The 24,903-nt window shown below is 41.3% G+C and overlaps 1 protein-coding gene across 1 annotated transcript in view; it reads right to left on the bottom strand.

The window, feature by feature from the left end:
• The window catches only part of MAGI3 (membrane associated guanylate kinase, WW and PDZ domain containing 3), a 239,918-nt gene that overhangs the window by 203,444 nt on the left and 11,571 nt on the right, over nt 1–24,903 (bottom strand).

Here is a 24,903-nt window from a genome sequence, read left to right on the forward strand (position 1 = left end):
TGGATGCTGAAAAAGGCAAGAAATCAGATTCTTTAGAAATTAGAAATTAGAGCGTACAGAAGGAATGTAGCCATGCAGATCCATTTAGGCTTCTGACCTCTGGAACTGCATGGTAATAAATCCATGCTCATTTATGCCATTAAATTTACGGTGATCTATTGCAGCAGCAAGAGGAAATGAGTAGACTCATTATCTTTCCACACTGAAAGATTTCATCAAGTACTCTTTAAATGCACACAGTTTCAAGTCTCACCCTTTGAGATACTCCCAATCTTTCTTTTGTCTGAAACCCATGTGTTTCCTTCATCCTATCCTTGTAACCTCTTCTCCCAAAATAGCTTTAAACTTTCCCTCCAGCAATGATGTCCAAAGCCCTATCCACTTGGTCCACTGGCCCTTACCAAGTACATTCTCAGAATAACTGCTCAATAAACAAGTTTTAAGCTGAAATGAAACAACTGTTCAGAAATCCCAACAGTTCCGATCTCCTAAAAGATTAAAAGGCCTTATTCTTCCTCTTCTCCCAAACCGAGTATAATAATTTCAGAATCCTCAATTTCTTTTCCATCTATAAGGATTTAAGCCATTACAGAGGACTTCTCAACTGAGACTTTTAGTCATATGACTTCTTGTTTAATAAAACCACTGTGGAGCCTAAAGATAAAAGTTCCCTATATTATGCATATGACTGATGTTTCCTAATACTGAGTCCCCTAAACTCTACATTTATTTTTAATTATCATGCAAACTGTAGAATTTATCACAAAAATCAATTACACAAAAGTATAGTGTTAGTTAAGCCAAATGTTTTTACAAAATATTTAAAAGCTTATATGATAGCTTTATCTGCCAACATTAATTTCTTCCAGCATAATAATGATACAGCAAAAAATAATAATAATAGTAAGTGAACTGTTTGACAAATACTGTAATAAGCATCGTACCAATAGTAAAACTCACTTTATAATCTTAAAGCTTGTCCTACCGCATTCTATTCATAGATGTTAAAGTTTAGTGCACTCTGATCATTATATTTCAGAATTGTATTGGATATTAAATCATTCACCATAATACTTTCTCACTAAGCTTCTGTGAATAAGGGCAAACAGGTCTCTACTTAATTCTAATCAAATATATGTTTACTGAAAATCCCTGAGCCCAAGCCCTACATTAGGATAGTGGGGAAATTCAAATATGTAGAAGACATGGTCCCCAGCTTCAAGAAGACAGCATATTTATCAATAAAAGGAGGAAAAGAGGAATAAATACTAGGCAAGAGAACAAATGGGCAGCATAGACAGTGAGGGTCATAAAAGAGTTCCAAAGAGAGTGCTCTATGGACTAAAAGGATCAAAGAAGTTGAAAGTAGGATGTGACCTAGAGAGAACTCAGAGAGAAATGGCAAAGAACATACCACACTAGTGAAACTGTACAAATAAAGACAAGGTGGCAAAAGACATACTCAAAGAACAGAAGGCAACCAAATTGGACACTGTGGAGAATTTTATGTCAGGAAGTAGAAAAAGATGGCACAAAAAGTGGGTTGGCAACAAATTACAAAGCCAAATAAGTCACCCATCAGAGTGCATTACATGCATCTGACATTCAAACTTTCTAAAGAAAGGTCTTGAATGCTAGACAAATGAGCTTGTATCTTCTCTGGTAAGTAACAGGGAACCACTGAGGCTTCTGGGTAAGAGAATGACTTACATAAAACTAAATTAGCAGTAGTTTACAAGATAAAAGGGAAAAGCAAAAAACTAAAATCAAAGAGCCCCAGATTTGAGGCAAGAAAAACCCAATAAGAAAGCAGATATGAAAATAAATAGATGAGAATATAAACAAGTATTATGAAGAAAGAACTCACAAAACTTGGCACTAACTTTTTTTTTTCTTTTTTCAGGAGAGGGGTTTCAAGAGTCTAATATTATTCTAAAGTATTTAAGTCCAGATGAGACAGAAAATGCATTTGGAAACTGTTTAGCAAGTACCTAGTATGCCGGTCACGGAGCAAAGTGGTAGGGATAAAATAATGACCATGACAATGAACTACATCAGCGAGGCTTAAAGACTACCAGGGCACTGAAGAGTAACTATTGTTACTAACAGTGTGACAAACACTATGGATAAGTAAAGTAAAGCACATACGACAAGTACATAACCTCAAAACTGAGAGCAGGAGAGGAAACTGATTTTAGGAAGGAAATCAAATACCAAAAGAGGTGGAGGAGCAAGAAGCAGAAACATGAAAGGACACATATACATTAGACTCATTCTTAATTTACTCAATTAAGTATAAGCTATCAGAAACCAATGTGTCCCCAATTTAGAAGACTCCAAATATTTACTCCTATAATAATTTGTTTCATTGAAACCCCAAATTTTTATTTTGATGAAGCATATTTCAAGGTAAAATTACATGCTCAAAAGATTACCTACCCAAAAAGGGGCACTAGAGAATTTTATGGGTCATGAAAATATTCTGAATTTTGATTGTGATGGTGATTACATGACCATTCATTCATCAAAGCCAACAGAAGTATATCTAAAAAAAGGGTGAATTTTACTTTGGGTAAATTATATCTTAATAAATCTGACCCCCAAATCACCAATGATTTACTTGCTAAAATCAGTAGTGATTATTCAAAGGTGATTGAATAGTTATTTAATGTTTTATTAGAAACAAAGTATATGCCACTATCACTTTACTATTTATAGTACTGTATATGCATAGGCTATGAACACATACATCTTAATAAATTTGTGATTTTATCATTTTTATTTAAATGGTACTCCCCGTATTTCATCCTAAATTTGAGAAACAAGTCTGAATACTCCAACTCAGCATCTAACCTGAGGTCCCCACTCATATCCTATCATCATCCTAACAAATTTAAAATCTAAGTCATATTCCTCCTTAAACCAGCTGTCTTCAAACTCTCCTTTCTTCTGTGTCTCAAGATTTGTCACCATTGATACCTGGTATCTCTTCCTTACCACAGTATCCAGTTCTACCTATCTGGAAAATAGGACTCTTCCTTTAAAGGTGTCCACACTCATCTCTACCTCCTCTATCTGTCCTACATACCAGTGCCAGATGAAGCATATATTCTTTTATTAATTATATAAACTCAAAACATCTCAAAAACAGTTGGCTATTCTCACTGACTTTAGGATAAAATGCAAATGTCTCTCATTAGCTTTCAAATCTGACCTCTGGATACAACTCTATCCAGAAAGTATAAAATAAACTGATTTAAAAATTATTAGAAAGGCAAGATACTGGGAGAGGGGGTAAAGAGGTAACATACCAGAAGTTTTAAAAGAAGTACAGGTATATTCTGGAGTAAGGAACAGACCAATTCAATTGGTATCGGAGGGAATAATTGGGTGTGAGGTTGGAAAAGCAGTCTAGGTCTACACTTTTTTTTTTAAAGATTTTATTTATTTATTCATGAGAGAACAGAGAGAGAGAGAGGCAGGGACACAGGCAGAGGGAGAAGCAGGCTCCATATAGGGAGCCCAACGTGGGACTCGATCCCGGGACTCCAGGATCACGCCCTGGGCTGAAGGCAGGCACTTTAACTGCGGAGCCACCCAGGTGTCCCTAGGTCTACACTTTTAAGACCTGCATGCTAACCTGGTAGTTTTAGTAGATAATAAGGGAAATCATGGATTTTTTTTTTTTTAAAGATCTTATTTATTTATTTCAGAGAGATGGAAAGAGAGCATCAGGGGAGGAGCAGAGGGAGAAGACAAGCAGACTCCACACTGAGAGTAGAGTCCAACTCCGGGCTTGATCTCAGGACTCTGATATCATGACCTGAGCCAAAACCAAGAATCAGACACTTAACCTACTAAGCCACCCAACCGCCCCCATCATGGATGTTTCTGAACACAAGAATGCCGTAACAAAAGTGATGCTCAAGGAAATTACTCTGGGGCTGGAGTACAGGATGTAATGGCAAAGAAGAAATAAAAAATAGAGGCTAAGAAACATCACAGCCAATGTAAACAGTCTAAACATGAAAAGGACTTGAATGGTGGCAGGAATTTAGGAAACAAGGAGAAACCATCCTTCTCAGCTATTGTTGGTATTCACAACCTCCCCAAAAAAACTAGACAGTGGTGGGGGTCCTATCAGGCACATCTGTTGGGGTGATTCGGCAGGGATGGTTATAAGATTCATCCATATAGTTTGATTAAAATTAACAGAAATTATTCAATCTGGAAAGCAATGGGCCCGGGTAATTCAAATAATAAGAAAGCTCCCCAAAAACACAATAGGGAAGGGGATCTGGTATTAAAAATTGCTTGTTTCTAAAAATGCAAAGATTTGCTTCAGATTTTCATTATTTGGTCTATAACACATTCACACAAATACTGTGAAACCTATATGAAAATAATACGCCATATTTCACATCACAAATGGAATTAGTGTTGCAAATATGAAATTCTTAAGTCCTAATTATAGTATCTAGCAGCATATTACACATAAACATCCTTTATTTAAATCTGCTTTTGTAATTTATGTTAACTTGGATTGAAATAAGTTAATTCACAGAACTTATTCTATTCACAGAATAGACAGTAATTCTATTACTATCACCAAATGTAAATAACTATTTTTATTTATTTTATTTTTATTTTTATATAGATACTGGATAGAAAATTCACTCTCTAAAAATAATTTTTTCCTCAAGATTCAGGGAGGAAATGAAAGAACAAATCAATTCCCTTCAAAGCAGTTAGAAACTAATTGCTAACAAAATTTATAGCTCATTGACTTCATCAATTTTTCAAGAATCATTGTGAATTAAAAAGACACTTTCAGATACTACTTGAGATTAGATATGGTAAGTGATCTAAGGTGAGAATTCCAAATGTACCAGGACATACATGAAAACCAGCATTTATAAATTAGCCTGACAAAAAATACAAGAGAGATGCTTAATTATACTATCAGAAGTCATTAAGGAAAATATAAGGTTTAGAAAAAAAAAAGGCCTTTTGTAGTACTAAGAGGGAGACTGTGTACATGTCGATTTAAAAGCCCACTGCTTTCCACTAGATTAAGAGCAATGTGTCCAAACAGTTCAGCTTTAATACTGAAACGCTGCCACTCGATAAAGAGAAGATTAAGTTTCTGAGAATAGGTTGTATATTAGGGTTTATATATTTGTCAAGATTGTATTTTTAAATCTTTAAACAATTTATTGACAGCTTACTGCAGGTTTGGTTTCGGTTTTTAATTGACTTAGGGACTCAAAATTTAAGACTGATTCAGTTGTTTAAAATAGAAATATCAAGGGATCCCTGGGTGGTGCAGCGGTTTGGCACCTGCCTTTGGCCCAGGGCACGATCCTGGAGACCCGGGATCGAATCCCACATTGGGCTCCCAGTGCATGGAGCCTGCTTCTCCCTCTGCCTGTGTCTCTGCCTCTCTCTGTGTGTGTGTGTGAGACTATCGTAAATTAAAAAAAAAAAAGAAAAAAGAAATATCAGGATGTCTGGGTGGATCAGTGGATCACGCCTTGGCTCAGGGCGTGATCCCAGGGTCTTGGGATTGAGTTCTGCCTTAAGCTCCCTGCATGGAGCCTGCTTCTCCCCCTGCTGTGTCTCTGCCTCTCTCTCTGTATTTCTCATGAATAAATAAATAAAATCTTTTAAAAAATTTTAAAAAAATGGAAATAATCAACAACTTTGGTTGTAGAGCCAAGATTACTTCTGCTTTACACAAGGTCCATCTGGCTATCTGGAAGAGGGCAGAAACTGGGAAATCAGGAGTTAAGTGTCAGGGATTCAAATTACAGAATATGTTTACACATAGAGTACAAGGACCATATCTTATATTGATCAAAGCAATTACCCATGGCAAAATTTTGGATAGAAGACAAAATACAACCAATCACCAACAGGTACGCAGCATCTTCACTGGGCCATTTAGCTACCAAGGCAGGGCTAACAGCCTAGTATATCATGATCATTTATCAACATGCCAGTGACTGCTGTGAGGGAAGGGCTTGAGTTTCTCTGCATTGTTCATAATTTAGTAAATAATCCAAAATAAGGGAGGACTTTTAGACCAAAAGAAGAATCTCTTTCGGGCTAAAAGAGCTGACATTTTGGGGCCCCTGGGTGGATCAGTGGATGAGTGTCTCTCTTCGGCTCAAGGCATGGTCCCAGGGTCCTGGATAAGTCCTGCATCGGGCTCCCTGCAGGGAGCCTGCTTCTCACTCTGCCTGTGTCTCCGCCTCTCTCCATGTCTCTCATGAATAAATATAATATTTAAAAAATAAAATAAATAAATAAAAGATCTGAACATTTGTCTAAAGAAAAAAGTAAACCTCCATAGATAAGAAGACAATACAGTATGATGAAAAGTCAGGTAACAGTTATCAAGATCCCCAAAAATGTTCCTTTTTTTTTTTTTTTTTACCAAGTAATCTCATGTCTAGGAATGTCACAGCTGACAAAGTAGTAAAAGAAAAAGTAATATATATGATTACTTCTGGGTGGTAAATTACTAGCAGCCATTGTTTTATCCTGATTCTTTATGAAACTTCTGAATACAGAACTGTGGCAGCGCTGGAGCTCAAATTTAGGATGAATAACCAAAATCCAAACTCCAGACTTATTTTATAATATAGAGAAGTTTGCCAACCCCATCAAAAGGAAGCGAAGCTTATACTTCAGTCCTTCTGATATAACCTCAAAATACAGGGCACTCCCTCAATTTATTCTGAACAGCAAAACACCATCACAGAAAGCAATCTGGTAAAGACAACAGATGGGGAAAGGTGACCCTCAGGTAACAGAAGTGGAAGTGCCTGAAGAAACGTGATGTGATGTCAAAAAAGGGGCAACCACACGACCTGCCTTATACTTTCCAGAGTCGATTAAATTAGGCAGAAGATGTGTAATGGGGCAGTCTGAGGAGAGTCTTTATAGCACTGCTTGAAATTTTGAGTCATATATGACACAAAGGGGAAAATGTCCCTGAGTGGGTTTGGCAGTGATAATTTCTCCCATCAGTTTGGTGTAACTTCGTACAGGTTAATCAGATAATTCTCCCTATCTGTTCTATAGTGAGAAAATGCCAAGTGCTGGAGAGGGCCAACCAAGGAGAGGGTACTGAGCCTAGACAGCCAGGGGAGTGTCCAGACACAGGGAAATAACAGAAGCAAGTAAAAATGAGGAAGAGATCAGAGAAAACAGTGTGGGGGATGGGGTTTGTACCAAACACTGATTCCACTTTATAATCCTACCTACAGGGGATCCCTGGGTGGCTCAGCAGTTTAGCGCCACCTTCAGCCCAGGGCCTGATCCTGGAGACCCGGGATCGAGTCCCACTTCAGGCTCCCTGCATGGAGACTGCTTCTCCCTCTGCCTGTGTCTCTGCCTCTCTCTCTCTCTCTCTCTCTCTCTCTCTCTCTCTCTCTCTCTCTCTGTGTGTGTGTGTGTGTGTGTCTCATGAATAAATAAATAAAAATCTTAAAAAAAAATAATCATACCTACCTCTACCCTAAGCCCTCTCCTCTCCCCAATACCAGTGACACTGATGTTTAAGTCATATCCCAGACATCCTATTTGATTTGGACCAAACCGGTACCAATCATGACCAAACTTTCCTGAGTTAATTGTAAAAATTTCAGGAATAGTTCATGCACATAAATCAGACATCAAAGAAAAAATTCATAATATGATCATTTTATTCTTTATAAAACCAGGTACAGGGGCACCTGAGCAGTTCAGTGCTTGAGCATCTCAGGTTGTAACCCTGGGGTCCTGGGATTGAGTCCTGCATCAATGGCTCCCTGCAGGGAGCCTGCTTCTCCCTCTGCCTATGTCTCTGCCTCTCTCCCTGTGTCTCTCATGAATTTTAAAATAACTACAACAACAAAAAAGGTCTATATTCATTTTATGGGAACTATACAAATGATATCACATCTCCTTCCTTTATTCGACTTGGTTTCCAAAACCTAAGTAAAAAAAAAAAGACATCTAACTTGTTTAATTCAACTAAGTCTGTTGTAGTTATCATTTTCTGTCTGTGTTATGTTTTTAAGAACAGGTTTTAAAAAGTCAACTCCTGTTGAAACACATATTCCAGGTAAATTTAAATAGTCATCAATTTTGGCTTCCTCTCCTCTCCATATACTTTTTTAATTCTTACTGACAAAAAATTGAATTCCACTTGTCAAATCTGGAAGAGTAAACTGTATGTTCTTCTTGAACTTTTGCACCAAAGCAAAGCGCTTCTCAGTTGCCTTTCTGTCTAGAAAGTGTTTTATTGACTAATGTAAATCTGTACATTTTTTTTCAGCATTGGTAATAGGCCAAATCTATCACCATAGTCTGCTGGGTAGGGTCTAAGTTACTGAACTAAAGGAGCCATAAAATTAATAATGTATGATGGCTAACTACAAAACTATTTAAGTATCCTAGAATTGCAAAGCAGAGAAAAATAACTGTAATAGATTAAGTCTAGAACAATCTCTGAAGGAAATAAATTTAGGATGAGATTTTGAAGAAGTACAGCAAACACTTTTTTTTGCCTATAACAGTGTATCCACACTGGGAAATAATGAGAAAATGAGGTTGGGAAGATAAGAGTGGAGAGAGAGTCGCTGGAGGATATTAAGTGTTAGAACAGAGGGCAACCACAGCAAGGAAAGAACACAATGCTCTATTGGGTTGATTTCCTTAAAAACCCAAACTATCAGTAGCCAATAAAGAGTGAGAATGTTTTCTACAAGAAAGGACAAAAATAACATCAATCTAAGATACTTAAGTCTGCTTTTAAAGATAAACATGTCTCATATTCTGATACCAACTCAAATCATTATTAACTTCCAAGCTTGATAATGACTTCACTAATAACCTAGCTAGTTAGTTTCATCAGATAGAAACTAAAACAGCATATTTTTCACTCCTCAGAAAATATGGTACTCACATGAAGGAAATAAAAAATCTGTAGCCTATGTCTTTATGCATATAGGGGCTTTGCCACAGAGGCTGAAATTTTACCCAGATTAAATAAACGTCCTTACCTTTTTTGAACTACAGCTTTTATTACGTCTTTAAACACACAACAAAAGATGGAGACAGATTTGAGGAAACTGAAACAAAACTCAAAGGCAAAATTCCTTGAAAGGAAATGAATCATTCCCCGTGGTATCTTGGCCTGGTGTGAGGCTTAGTGCATAGTAGGCATGCAGGGAACATTTTCTAATTAAACACAAAGGCTTTGCCAACAGGAAGATTAATGCTTGGAAGAATCCCAAGCTACATTCCTGGACCAAATATCTGAAAATGTCCTCAATTTTACGTTACACTGTATTTTCCAACAAGTCCTAAGTGATTAAGTTAACTTTGTAATCCAATCAAATGCAACAGTAGGACCACATCCTTTACATTTTGTCTTTGAAATTTGGGTCCAAGAGATTTTTAGCACATATACCAGTTGGCAGCAAAACTTTTCCAGTTTTCAAAATTCACTTTCATTCTTATTTATATGTTAGAATATAATCAAATTAGAATCTGAGGCTAATGATAACTGGCATGCTAATCCTGGATTCAGAAAATAATTAGCAACGTGACTTTGGGCATATCTCCTCAGTTTTCTCATCTGTAAAATGAAAAACCTAGGTATTTGAAAAACCTTCCTCAAGGAAATGTACTTATGACTGCAGTTTACTTTGAAATGTGTAAAAAACAACTGATAGATGGACACAGGGATAGGTTAATATAGAATAAAGTGGGGGGGGGGTAAAAAGTCAAGAAAATAATCTAGATGGTGGATAATATACCTCTCCTCCACGGAAAAAGCTCTTCGCTAGCTCCAATCTCCCATCTTTCCCATTCCTGGAAATGGCACCATCACACACCCATTTGCTCAAAGTTGGGGGGGGGACTATTAGTTACCCTGGAGTCTTCCTCTTCCCCAACCTTGCAGTCCATCAGCCAATCTGTTAGCAAACCTTTCAAGACCACTCTCAAGTCCATCCACTTGAGTTCAAAGGCCCTCCTCTCATACTGGCCCAAGCTTCCTCCTCCTCCTCCTCTTCCACCACTCCTGCCCCTCTTGAATCACAGACTTTCTGAAATGTGTACCAGATATTCACTTTCCACCTCTAAATTCTCGGGTGGTGCTAAGAACATCAATAAAATCCAGACCCTTACCATGGCTTATAGACCCCTGTTGGCCTCTGCCGACTTGACCTCACTCTTATGGTGGAAGCCACACTGGCCTCTACTGTCCTATGACACATCCAGCTCTTATATTAAGGCCTTTGTACTTAGTAATTCCCTCCACGATGTTTCCTTTCAAAAATGTCACTTGGCAGGTTCCTTCCTTCTGGTCATTCAACTTGCCGCTTACATGCCCTCCTTAGGGAGGCTTTTTCCCTGACCACCCAATCTAAACAATGTACTATCTCCTCATCCTAATCTCTGCTTTTGAGAGGGGTCAAGTACATCGCTTTTGAACAGACTGCAGTCTCACCACCTAGATTCAAGCTCTAGCTCTGTACTTCCCAAAACTGTATAGGACCACAGGCAAGTTACTTAGCTTCTCTGTGCCTAGATGATCTCATATGTAAAACAGACAGAACAACTTCACCGGACCATTGTGAGACTAAATAAATATGAAGGAGAACACTTAAAAGCAACGCCTGGCATATAATAAAAGCTACTGAAGTCTTCTCTACTACTACTATTATTATTATGGCATTAATTTATATTCTCTTATTTATTTATTACCTACCTCCCCAAATGGAATGCTAACTCCATAAGATACCTTGTTTGCTTTGTTTATGGCCATATCCCCAGTGCCTCTAACATGGTCAGGCACTTAGCAGGTACTCAGTAAATTATCACTGAATGAAAACATCACTAGCTCCTACTTTTGACTGTGGGACTATTTCATTTGTCCTCAGGAAACATTTACCTACAATGTAGCATTTTTTTCTTTGGCTTCAGAAGTTTTCCAAATTCTCTGAAAACAGACACATAAAGGAAGATCACACAGTGCCCTACATCTAAACCGTACACATAAAGACACAAGTAGGGAAAATGAGCGAGGAAACCAATGTAAAAATCACCTTCTCCATGATGCTGTAGTCCTTTAGCCTTAGGGAATTGAGATAGTAATTAGCATTTGTCATCTATCATATTAATTGCTGAAAGAAAAATATGTGATTACCCATAGCCTATTAATCTACAATTTAGTAGGTTACAAAGAAGGGGATCATTTTAAGGCACTGAGAGGTTTCTCTTTTTCTCATACTGAGACATTTCTTAAGTAGCGTGGATATATTTGCCATTATAAAATATACAGAAGTTAACAAAGTACCTCAAACCGGGTGGCTCAAAACAGTAAGAATCTCTTCTCTCACAGTACTGGAAGCTTGAAGCCCACAGTCCAGGTGTCACCAGGGCCACTCGCTCCCAAAACTCTGGGCTGGGTGTGCGCCTCCTCCAGCTTCTAGGGGAGAGCTCTCAGTCTGCCCTGCAGGCGGCAGCTCAGGCCCTTTCAAGCGCTGCCTCCTTGATCACGCGGTCACGTGGCACCCACCCCTCACCAACCTGTGCCTCCTAGGAACCCACCATACTCAAGAGGACTTCGTCTTAACCAATTATGTCCATGATGCCCCTATTTGCAAAATGCAGTACTGGGGGGTAGGACTTCAACATGTCTTTTTAGGGCACACAATCTGACCCGTAACGTGTATCCAGGTATACGCTGCATTCTTACCTCAAGCTGCCAACTTTTCAGCTCATGGAGATACTACTTTCCTTTAAGGCAGGCACAAGTATATTTCTGAATTCTGATGCTCAGTAAGAAGAGCCATATTTATTTCTGGTCCCAATTCTCTAGGATAACTCATAGTTACCTCCACAGTTGAATTAACAGCTTCATAATGATGGGAAATATAATTACATCAGTGATCTAAAGCAGCAAATAGTCTAAACCTGTTACAAACAAGTGTCATGAGTAAAATAATAAAGATGATGGGGGGCCCGTCGTTTTAAAACAGTTGGCTCAGTCAGTTCAGCATCTGCCTTCGGCTCGGTCATGATCCTGGAATCCTGGGATAGAGCCCCACGTCAGGGTCAGGCTCCCTGCTCAGGGTAGTCTGCTTCTCCCTCTGCCTCTGCCCCTCCCCCTGATTGTGCCCTCTGGCTCTCTCTCCATCAAATAAAATCTTTAAAAATTTAATTTAATTTAAAAAGTAAAACAGTTGGGGAAAACATCCTACCTGATTGTAGCTAACACTATTTTTCAAATCCATGAGATATGCAGTATGATACTTACTTTATAGATGAAGAATCTAAGTAATTTGTCCAAGGTAACAGTCCATAAGTAGTAGAACTGAGATTCCACCACAGATTGACTCCAAACCCACATTTTAAAGTCATACAACTTAACTGTGCTTTGCCAGTTTTTTTAATAAATTAATTTTTATTGGTGTTCAATTTACCAACATACAGAATAACACCCAGTGCTCATCCCGTCAAGTGCCCCCCTCAGTGCCCATCACCCATTCACCCCCACCCCCCGCCCTCCTCCCCTTTCACCACCCCTAGTTCGTTTCCCAGTTAGGAGTCTTTATGTTCTGTCTCCCTTTCTGATATTTCCCACACACTTCTTCTCCCTTCCCTTATATTCCCTTTCACTATTGTTTATATTCCCCAAATGAATGAGAACATACACTGTTTGTCCTTCTCCGATTGACTTACTTCACTCAGCATAATACCCTCCAGTTCCATCCACGTCGAAACAAATGGTGGGTATTTGTCGTTTCTAATGGCTGAGTAATATTCCATTATATACATAAACCACATCTTCTTTATCCATTCATCTTTCGATGGACCCAGAGGCTCCTTCCACAGTTTGGCTACTGTGGACATTGCTGCTAGAAACATCGGGGTGCAGGTATCCCGGCGTTTCATTGCATCTGAATCTTTGGGGTAAATCCCTAACAGTGCAATTGCTGGGTTGTAGGGCAGGTCTATTTTTAACTCTTTGAGGAACCTCCACACAGTTTTCCAGAGTGGCTGCACCAGTTCACATTCCCACCAACAGTGCAGGAGGGTTCCCTTTTCTCCGCATCCTCTCCAACGTTTGTTGTTTCCTGCCTTGTTAATTCTCCCCATTCTCACTGGTGTGAGGTGGTATCTCTTGTGGTTTTGATTTGTATTTCCCTGATGGCTAGTGATGCAGAGCATTTTCTCAAGTGCTTGTTGGCCATGTCTATGTCTTCCTCTGTGAGATTTCTCTTCATGTCTTTTGCCCATTTCATGATTGGATTGTTTGTTTCTTTGGTGTTGAGTTTAATAAGTTCTTTATAGATTTTGGAAACTAGCCCTTTGTCTGATACATCATTTGCAAATATCTTCTCCCATTCTGTAGGTTGTCTTTGAGTTCTGTTGACTGTATCCTTTGCTGTGCAAAAGCTTCTTATCTTGATGAAGTCCCAATAGTTCATTTTTGCTTTTGTTTCTTTTGCTTTCGTGGATGTATCTTGCAAGAAGTTAGTGTGGCCAAGTTCAAAAAGGGTGTTGCCTGTGTTCTCCTCTAGGATTTTGATGGACTCTTGTCTCACATTTAGATCTTTCATCCATTTTGAGTTTATCTTTGTGTATGGTGCAAGAGAGTGGTCTAGTTTCATTCTTCTGCATGTGGATGCCCAATTTTCCCAGCACCATTTATTAAAGAGACTGTCTTTCTTCCAGTGCATAGTCTTTCCTCCTTTATCGAATATTAGTTGACCAGAAAGTTCAGGGTCCACCTCTGGGTTCTCTATTCTGTTCCATTGATCTATGTGTCTGTTTTTGTGCCAGTACCACACTGTCTTGATGACCACAGCTTTGTAGTACAACCTCAAATCTGGCATTGTGATGCCCCCAGATACGGTTTTCTTTTTTAAAATTCCCCTGGCTATTCGGGGTATTTTCTGATTCCACACAAATCTTAAAATAATTTGTTCTAAGTCTCTGAAGAAAGTCCATGGTATTTTGATAGGGATTGCATTAAACGTGTAAATTGCCCTGGGTAACATTGACATTTTCACAATATTAATTCTTCCAATCCATGAGCATGGAATATTTTTCCATCTCTTTGTGTCTTCCTCAATTTCTTTCAGAAGTGTTCTATAGTTTTTAGGGTATAGATCCTTTACCTCTTTGGTTAGGTTTATTCCTAGGTAGCTTATGCTTTTGGGTGCAATTGTAAATGGGATTGACTCCTTGATTTCTCTTTCTTCAGTCTCATTGTTAGTGTATAGAAATGCCATTGATTTCTGGGCATTGATTTTGTATCCTGCCACGCTACCAAATTGCTGTATGAGTTCTAGCAATCTTGGGGTGGAGGCTTTTGGGTTTTCTATGTAGAGTATCATGTCATTGGCAAAGAGGGAGAGTTTGACTTCTTCTTTGCCAATTTGAATGCCTTTAATGTCTTTTTGTTGTCTGATTGCTGAGGCGAGGACTTCCAATACTATGTTGAATAGCAGTGGTGAGAGTGGACATCCCTGTCTTGTTCCTGATCTTAGGGGAAAGGCTCCCAGTGCTTCCCCATTGAGAATGATATTTGCTGTGGGCTTTTCGTAGATGGCTTTTAAGATGTTGAGGAAAGTTCCCTCTATCCCTACACTCTGAAGAATTTTGATCAGGAATGGATGCTGTATTTTGTCAAATGCTTTCTCTGCATCTAATGAGAGGATCATATGGTTCTTGGTTTTTCTCTTGCTGATATGGTGAATCACACTGATTGTTTTACGAGTGTTGAATCAGCCTTGTGTCCCGGGGATAAATCCTACTTGGTCATGGTGAATGATTTTCTTAATGTGTTGTTGGATCCTATTGGCTAGTATCTTGTTGAGAATTTTTGCATCCATGTTCATCAGGGATATTGGTCTGTAATTCTCCTTTTTGGTAGGGTCTTTGTCTGGTTTTGGAATTAAGGTGATGCTGGCCTCATAGAATGAATTTGGAAGTACTCCATCTCTTTCTATCTTTCCAAACAGCTTTAGTAGAATAGGTATGATTTCTTCTTTAAACGTTTGATAGAATTCCCCTGGGAAGCCATCTGGCCCTGGACTCTTGTGTCTTGGGAGGTTTTTGATGACTGCTTCAATTTCCTCCCTGGTTATTGGCCTGTTCAGGTTTTCTATTTCTTCCTGTTCCAGTTTTGGTAGTTTGTGGCTTTCCAGGAATACGTCCATTTCTTCTAGATTGCCTAATTTATTGGCATAGAGTTGTTCATAATATTTTTTTAAAATTGTTTGTATTTCCTTGGTGTTGGTAGTGATCTCTCCTTTCTCATTCATGATTTCATGATTTTATTGAGTCTTCTCTCTCTTCTTTTTAATAAGGTTGGCTAATGGTCTATCTATCTTATTAATTCTTTCAAAGAACCAACTCCTGGTTCTATTGATCTGTTCCACAGTGCTTCTGGTCTCAATTTCGTTGAGTTCTGCTTGAATTTTAATTAACTCTCTTCTTCTGCTGGATGTCGGGTCGATTTGCTGTTTTTTCTCTAGCTCCTTTATGTGTAAGGTTAGCTTTTGTATTTGAGTTCTTTCCAGTTTTTGAATGGATGCTTGTATTGCGATGTATTTCCCCCTCAGGACGGCTTTTGCTGCATCCCAAAGATTTTGAACAGTTGTATCTTCATTCTCATTAGTTTCCAAGAATCTTTCTAATTCTTCCTTAATTTCCTGGTTGACCCTTTCATCTTTTAGCAGGATGGTCCTTAACCTCCACGTGTTTGATGTCCTTCCAAACTTCTTCTTTTGATTGAGTTCTAATTTCAAGGCGTTATGGTCTGAGAATATGCAGGGGACGATCCCAATCTTTTGGTATCAGTTCAGACCCGATTTGTGACCCAGTATGTGGTCTATTCTGGAGAAAGTTCCATGTGCACTTGAGAAGAATGTGTATTCAGTTGAGTTTGGATGTAAAGTTCTGTAGATATCTGTGAAATCTATCTGGTCCAGTGTATCATTTAAAGCTCTCGTTTCTTTGGAGATGTTGTGCTTAGAAGACCTATCGAGGGTAGAAAGAGCTAGATTGAAGTCACCAAGTAGAAGTGTATTATTATCTAAGTATTTCTTCACTTTGGTTAATAATTCGTTTAAGTATTAGGCAGCTCCCACATTCGGGGCATATATATTGAGGATTGTTAAGTCCTCTTGTTGGATAGATCTTTAAGTATGATATAGTGTCCCTCTTCGTCTCTCACTACAGTCTTTGGGGTAAATTTTAGTTTATCTTATATAAGGATGGCTACCCCTGCTTTCTTTGGAGAACCATTTGAATGGTAAATGGTTCTCCAACCTTTTATTTTCAGGTTGTAGGTGTCCTTCTGTCTAAAATGAGTCTCTTGTAGACAGCAAATAGATGGGTCCTGCTTTTTTATCCAGTCTGAAACCCTGCGCCTTTTGATGGGGTCATTAAGCCCATTCACATTCAGAGTTACTATTGACAGATATGAGTTTAGTGTCATCATGATATCTATTTAGTCCTTGTTTTTGTGGATTGTTCCACTGAACTTCTTCTTAAAGGGGAATTTTAAGAGTCCCCCTTAAAATTTCTTGCAGAGCTGGTTTGGAGGTCACATATTCTTTCAGTTCCTGCCTGTCTTGGAAGCTCTTTATCTCTCCTTCCATTTTGAATGAGAGCCTTGCTGGATAAAGTATTCTTGGTTGCATGTTCTTCTCATTTAGGACCCTGAATATATCCTGCCAGCCCTTTCTGGCCTGCCAGGTCTCTGTGGAGAGGTCTGCTGTTACCCTAATACTCCTCCCCATAAAAGTCAGGGACTTCTTGTCTCTTGCTGCTTTAAGGATCTTCTCTTTATCTTTGGAATTTGCAAGCCTCACTATTAAATGTCGACGTGTTGAACGGTTTTTATTGATTTTGGGGGGGGGTCTCTCTATTTCCTGGATCTGAATGCCTGTTTCCCTTCCCAGATTGGGAAAGTTTTCAGCTAGGATTTGTTCATATACATATTCTGGCCCTCTGGCCCTTTCGGCGCCCTCAGGAACCTCAATTAAACGTAGGTTTTTCTTCCTTAGGCTGTCATTTATTTCCCTTAATCTGTCTTCATGGTCTTTTAATTGTCTGTCTCTTTTTTCCTCAGTTTCCCTCTTTGCCATCAACTTGTCTTCTATGTCACTCACTCGTTCTTCCACCTCGTTAACCCTCATCGTTAGGACTTCTAGTTTGGATTGCATCTCATTCAATTGATTTTTAATTTCTGCCTGATTGGATCTAAATTCTGCAGTCATGAAGTCTCGTGAGTCCTTAATGCTTCTTTCTAGAGCCACCAGTAGCTGTATAATAGTGCTTCTGAATTGGCTTTCTGACATTGCATTGTAATCCAGATTTTGTAACTCTGTGGGAGAGAGGGCTGTTTCTGATTCTTTCTTTTGAGGTGAGGTTTTCCTTCTAGTCATTTTGCTCAGTGCAGAGTGGCCAAAAACAAGTTGTATTGGAACACGGGGGAGTATCACTGGTCCGTCCAGCTGGTCTTCTGGGGGAGGGGCCTGCTGTGCTGATTTTCAGGTGTTAGCACTTGGGGGAGCTGCTCTGCCCCTGCCTGCTGCAGGGCTCAGCGGGGGTTGCTTACCCCGTGAGGCCCCAGGAGGAACAGCCGCAGTTGCTATGGCAACTCTGGAAGCCTGGATTCAGCCTCCGCAGGAACTACGGGGCTCGGGGCTCTCGGTTCTCCGTCCGCAGGGCCTGGAGGCTCTGGGGCGGGGCGCTGATCTGCTCAGCTCGGGGCAGGAGCGTCCTCGCTGTCCTGGGCCCTCCCGGCCTCTGCCTGTCCCGGGGGAGGCCGGATCCTGGGCTGTGTCCCGGCGCCCTGTGCTCCGGGGCCTGCGCTGTGGGATTCGCGCTCCCGGTCGCACAGCCGCCGCCCTGCGGAGCCGCTCCAGCCCCTCCGAGCTGCTCCCGCCCCGCAGCCCCCTCCGCACGGAGCCTCTTCCTCTGCCCGAGCCGCCGCCGCCAAGCTGCTCCCGGAGCCGCGCAGCCTCCTCCGCGCAGAGCCGCGCCCGAGCCCCTCCGAGCTGCTCCGGGTCCCGCCGTGCTCCGCCGTGCGCGCTGCAGCCCTTAGGGAGCTCGGCGCACTCTCCCGGGGCGCAGGTGTCTGTTAGTGTCCCCGGGAGCCCGAGGGCATCCCCGCCCTCCTGGGTCCTGCTCTAACTCCCTGCGAGCCCCTTTCCGCCCGGGAAGGTTGGTGCAGCTCCCGCTTCTCCGGGACGGGGCTCTCCTGTCCTGGGGACCCTCGCCCCGGCCTCAGCCCGGCTCCTCGCGGGGCCCCTCCCCCTCGGAGGCCTTTTGTTTCTTTATTTCTTTTTCCCCGTCTTCCTCCCTTGATAGAAGCGCGAACTCTTCTCACTGTAGCCTTCCAGCTGGTCTCTCTTTAAATCTCAGGCCGAATTCGTAGATTTTCAGGATGATTTGAAGGTTATCTAGGTAATTTGGTGGGGACAGGTGATTTGGGGACCCTACTCTTCTGCCATCTTGCCCCTCCTCCCATTTGAGCTGCTTTGCCAGTTTTATGTAAAATTCCATCAAACCTTACTAAAAGCCATTTAGACTTGGCCAAAAGATGGCTTGGAGGCTGTGATTTCACCTCTATGAACAATAATGAAGACAACCGGTCCTAAAATGTAATGTATACAGTAAAATTACAGGCACCAAGTGCTGTTTCTCTTTAGTCACATTGTTTTTAAAAACAAATAAAGGACAACAAAAGTGGAGGTGCTCCTGTCATCATCACCCCTCCCCACCACATATACCCAGTGAAAAGATTCCTATAGCAACTTGAGGTGAAAACTCGGCAAGAAAGAGACCTGTCCAAGGGGTACATTAGGACTACACCCCAGTATGACTGTTCTTTCAGTTACGTTATGAGCCGTAAACTCATGAACAGCCTGGGGAGGCTGCACCATCGCTTAAAGAGAGGGGCTCCACATAGGCACAAAAAAGAAATTCTGACCATACCCTCTCTTCTAATCAGGATCCCAAGGTTAGAAAACAGCCACAGAAGGGCTGTGAGTTTTAAATATCATTTGCATAAATGCTTCTCTAATAGCCAATGGTGGAGACAAAAGTAGTACCTTAGGAGGTGAAAAGTTTGCCAAGTTCAGGGAATGAGGCAAATTATACCCATTCCCATCTGGTATTTGGGGAGAGTGATAAAATATTCTTTTAAGATTTTGTCTGTTTGTTTGTTGGGAAGGGTGCACCAGCAGGGGAGAGAAATGCTACCTGTGCCCCAGGACTCTAGCCTTTGAGGGGAGAGCAGGGGAGGAGCATAGGGAGAGGGAAAGAATCTCAAGCAGGCTACACTCTATGGAGCTGGAACCCCATGTGCAGCGGGGCTTAATCTCATGACCCTGAGATCATGACCTGAGCCAAAACCAAGAGTCAGACACTTAACCAACTGAGCCACCCAGGTGCCCCAGGGAATGATAAAATATTTCTATATTGTTTACTTAATAAATAGTAAGTTCCTTAATACTGATGAAATTCTCATCTGCATTACATCACTTTAACAGCAGACTAACAGGCCATAATTAGGCAACGTTTTATTCTTTCAATTAGTAAGAAATTATCCTGAGACTATCTATTGGCCTTTCAAAGATCCACTTCCAATCACTTTTTTTTTTTAAGATGACTTTTTCAAAGACAGGGTTTGTTTACTACATGCAGTCCAAATTGAACCTCTAAAACAAGGATATCAAATAAAATATTACCTAGAGACCAGGCTTTTGGCATATTTCCAAATCCAGAAATGGAGAAAAAATATATATATACACAGATGTTCAGGGGGTACAGAGCAGCTCCCGAATATCTAAGCAAGGACAAACATAAAGGAAAACAGAAGACTGCCACCTTAGGTTTACACCTGACCCTCTGACAGATTGGACAATCCACCAGGGGAAGTCAAGGAACCTGGCAACAGGACCTTGGCTGACAGGATCCCTCCAAGGTCAGTTTTTTCTTTGGGAAGCAGAGACACGTGGGAGAAGCAATCAGAGTAAAGAGAAAACAAAAACTGGGGAGATGAGCAGAAAGCTAGCAGCTGATCAAAGGCAGCTGAGGAGGCTGAGGCAGTGAGCTACAGATACTGCTGTGCACCTCAGCAATTCCTAAAGGCACAGGTTGGGGCTACAGGAGGAGAGAAATGCTACCTGTGCCCCAAGACTCCAGTCTTCGAGGCTTAGGGCATCTATACAGTAACAAGCCACTCTATGCACCAGCAACCATAATTGTGCAGTGTTTATACAGGAAAACTGCCACAGAATAAAATGTATCTATTTACAGTGGGCATCCCGTAGTAGAGGTTTCAATCTTACTCTAATATAGAATCTACTTGGGGAAGGGATGTGGACCATAAACTATAAGGTACAAATGCCTCGCTCTGGAAATTCCCCCGTTATCACACTGCTCTTGCCCTTCTTGACCTCCATGACCTTCATCTCTACCCCAGAAAATCTGAACCCAAAACTTTCCACAGCTTGTCTCCTCTTCATGAGTAAAATAAATTAGATAGATGATAGATAGATAGATAAAATATCATAACATTCCAGACTGTTCTATTAATGATGACACAGAGGGAATTGACAATTTCACATAATTCCAAGAACAGGGAGTAAATTATGGCTGCATCTCCTGGAGGCTAGAGCTGTAGGAAGATTCCAGAATGATTCTGGACCTTGGGAAGAGGAGTTCATGGCCCTTCCTTCCAGTGGTCTGTTAGGAACACCCCTTGGCCTTATGACATGCATCAATTTCTTCTCCCATAATCTTAGTTTGTACATAAGTTTAGCATGGCCTTTTCCAACCTTGACTCTCCACCTCACAACGGGTGGTGTGTTTTGTAAATGCTAACAACTCCCACCATAGCTGTGACAAGTGAAAACAGGGCTGCGAAGATAACCTATTATATAGTATTTCCACTACTCAGATATAATAGATGTAAAGAAACCCAAGGGCATAGATGGTAGTAAAAGGTACTAGAATAATTAGGAAAGGGCATGGAATCAAAACGAAGTTAGAAAGAAAAGGTCAAACTCACAGAAATAGAGATGAGCGGTGGCTGCCAGGGGCTGGGGTGAGGGGGAAGGGAAGAGATTGGTAATGGGAATAAACTTTCAGTTGTAACATGATTAAGGTCTGAGGACCTAATGTATAATATGGTGACCATAGTTGACAATGCTATATTGCATAACTGACATGTGCTAACTGATGGGATCTCATCAAAATAAAAAATACCGGAAGATTCCAGAATGTTCTATCAAGGTTGTTATCCCAGAGGAATGTATTATGTATGTCAAATCATCACACTGTATACTTTAAATTTATCACACTTTATCAACTGTACCTCAGTAAAACTGAAAATAATGACATCATTGACTTTGAGTATTAAGTACCTTTGCTTTTAACATGATTTGCTTATTTGCAATTTTATGCAACTTAATGTTTTCAAATGGCTGTGCTGGACAACCAACTTGCTCAATTCCTGAACATTTAACCATCAGAGTCAAGAAAGAGTATAGCCAACCCCTGTGCTTCACTGAAAAACCTCTCAGCTGAACTCCCTACCGCTAACTGGACATGCTTTCCTTTTTGTCTTAGTTCAAATCCCCAGGAAAGATTCTTACTGGCCCCATTCCTCTTTCTAAGTCCCAGAAATCACAGGTTGCTGACCAGCCCAGGAATTGGTCGTTTCAGCTGAGATGCCTTCCCTGCCCTGGATGCCTGCGGCTTATAGTGGAGGTTGAGATCAAGTGATAGAAAACACAGAAGTCTCAGCAGCAGGGACAGGAGGTAGGGCAGAAGTAAGCCAGTACCAAGATAAAGATGTTAAAAATCCATCGGCCTTGTGCTCATTCCAACTACAGGCCATTTCAAAAAGATGAGCTCACAGAAATGACAGTGAGTTATCAGGGAAGGGTTACGCTGCATTTAAATATGATCCCTAAGAAGACGAGCATGCAAGATAGGGTCCGATGGCACTTAGCATCCACCTGCTTATAGCATGCCTTCCTGAAAGGCAGGGGTTGGAAAATCAGAAACTGTATTTTCCAGGTTCCTTTACACAGTTAGTATTTGGGGTGAAAATTCAGTTCCACTGTTTAAGATGTAGGACACAAAATATGGAAGGCAGAAGTGGATCGGAGTTCCATCAGCCTGCAGCTTTCAGTGGTCTTTGGTCGGCAAAGAACGTCACAGGATGTCAGAATCCAGTCTCCAGCTGCAACGCTGTTGAGGGACAGTGACAGAAGGCAGTGCCAGCATCTAGTCAGCAGCTCAGAGGCATCAAGAAGGTGGCCCAGCATTGGCCAGATACCACACTGCAGACTTGAAGCAGCTACAATAGCAATAGCAGTGGCTGCTATGGTCCCCTGCGTCACAAGGGTGGTGGGATTTTCTTACCTTAGTTGCAGTGACAGCCTCCTGAGGACTACTTTCCTGACAGCTCCCATGGCATGTGGTTCCAAGGTACCCTAGAAGTCACTCTCGGATTCCTGGCCTAGAGCCCAGCTCTCCAGCCCCCTTAAGATTCCCTAAGCAACAGATTCCCTGTATTACATACCTTTCTGTTTCCTGCACTTGACCCCCACTGATACTACTAGAGTCTCTGGAAGACTGGCTGTAGACATATCTTTTCAGGTCGACACCCATGCTATGCTGTTCTTTCACAGGCACACAAATGGCCCAGGCAAGACGGTACCATTCCCATTGGTCACACCTAAATAAAAGAGTCTCCCCAGAACTAACACCCAAACCTCCCCCTTCTTTTTTTTTTTTTTTTAAGATTTTATTTATTTATTCATGAGAGACACAGGCAGAGGGAGAAGCAAGCTCCATGCAGGGAGCCCGATGTGGGACTGGATCCCGGGTCTCCAAGATCATGTCCTGGGCTGAAGGAGGCACTAAACCGCTGAGCCACCCGGGCTGCCCAAACCTCTCCCTTCTTAAGTGTTGCCTAACCCCAGGGAGTAACTTCTCTGCTGTGGCCAGCTCTCTGTGGCCTGGGACATCGGCTTGTCCCATCCCGAGCAGGAGCACAGCTCCCTGCTCAGCCATGTTAACCTGTATTACAGCCAGATGAGCTCAAGGACCTGAGCCCAAAGTGCCCTTGACAGTTCCTCTACCACACCCCTGAGCAGTCCCAAGCTCCACAATCCCTCTTCGCCCACTGCATCCCCTAGTCAGGCGAAGGCGAAAAATAAAAGGAGAGCTGGCTGTAATTCAGACTTGCGCTATCACCCCACCGAGAAGGGTAAGACGAGCAACAGCAATCTGCCATACAGAGCACCCATTCAGGAGTCTACTGAAAGCACTGCAAAGAATCTTTCTGATGGGAGAAATCATTTTCCAAAGCTAAAACAAGAACCAATACTTAAGTACAGAGCTGTTATACCAGCTTACAATTCTCTGACTATTTAGATCTAATCATAAGCTACCGCATCACGTAAGACTACAAATGTCCTGGAAACCTGTGGCACATAACGATCAACATTCCTCCCTACGCTCCAACTCCTGGATTACAACTGTTGCTAACAATGCTCACGCATGCTGATGGCCCAGCAGGCTGGGGCCCACCTGTGATACTTAATGGCAAAGCAATGCAGATTTCGTAAAGAGACAGAGTATGTTTAACAGGCTACTTCTTTTTTCACCAATTTCACTACAGTTTCCCACAGAAAATCTTACGCCAGAAACCAAAACAAGAACAACCAGAATTCCAGTCCGCACTCAGCCAGCTTTGCACTAGGGACTCTGAGCAGAGTCACCTGTCATTGCTAAGCCTCAATTTATTTATTTGCAGACTCAGGGTCTTAGTTGGATTGCCATGGTTCCTTCCAGTTGAATGACTGTCTTCAAGCCGAAACAGAAAACATAACAGCATGAACACTTAAAGAATAAGAGGTGCCTAAACTCCACAACCTGCTTTAATGGCCTCTTTGATGGGACCACCTTACTGCACAGTACTTGAAGCCCGAAAGAAAAGAGATCTACTTGAATATGATCTACTTCTACTTAGCTTGGCTAAATTTTATTTTTTTAAAGATTTTATTTATTCATGAGAGACACACAGAGAGAGAGAGAGAGAGAGAGAGAGAGAAAGAGGCAGAGACACAGGCAGAGGGAGAAGCAGGCTCCATGCAGGGAGCCTGAGGTGGGACTCGATCCCGGGTCTCCAGGATCACGCCCTGGACTGAAGGCGGTGCTAAACCGCTGAGCCACCCGGGCTGCCCCGCTAAATTTTATTTAAAAGCAAAGTATACTTTGAATAGTCTCATACTTTTTTTTTTTTATTTTAAAGATTTTTACTTATTTCTTTGAGATAGAGAGCGCATAAGTAGGGGGAGCAGCGGGGGGCGGGGGGAGAAGGGGGGGTGAAGCAGACTCCCGCTGAGTGGGGTGTCCCATGCAGGGACTCGACCCCAGGACCCTGGGATCACAACCTAAGCCGAAGGCAGGTGCTTAACCAACTGAGCCACCCCGGTGCCCAGGTCTGCATACTAATAAAACATTCCTAGTTCCCAAATTTATTCATTGTTCCATTCTTCAGAACATTTTTTAGGCCACCAGCCTCAAGATAAGTGTACGAACAAACACCTTCCTGATGAGTGAATTATAGAGTGAGTGGACAGGAAACATGAGAACCAGATATTATTTGCAGTATCAAGTATACAATTTTCACAAGTCTGTTTATCCTAAGAGTATCCGGGCTTTTACAGAGAACTGCTAAAATTATGATCTTACAAAAGGTAGCAATAATTAATGCTTTCTGGTTGATTGGTAATTCTTGGGAATAACTACTTCATCGTGCAGTTTAGCTATACAGATTAAACTGCAAGACCACAA

The sequence above is a fragment of the Nyctereutes procyonoides genome, unplaced genomic scaffold (genome assembly GCF_905146905.1).
Source record: "Nyctereutes procyonoides isolate TBG_1078 unplaced genomic scaffold, NYPRO_anot_genome, whole genome shotgun sequence".
Taxonomy (NCBI): domain Eukaryota; kingdom Metazoa; phylum Chordata; class Mammalia; order Carnivora; family Canidae; genus Nyctereutes; species Nyctereutes procyonoides.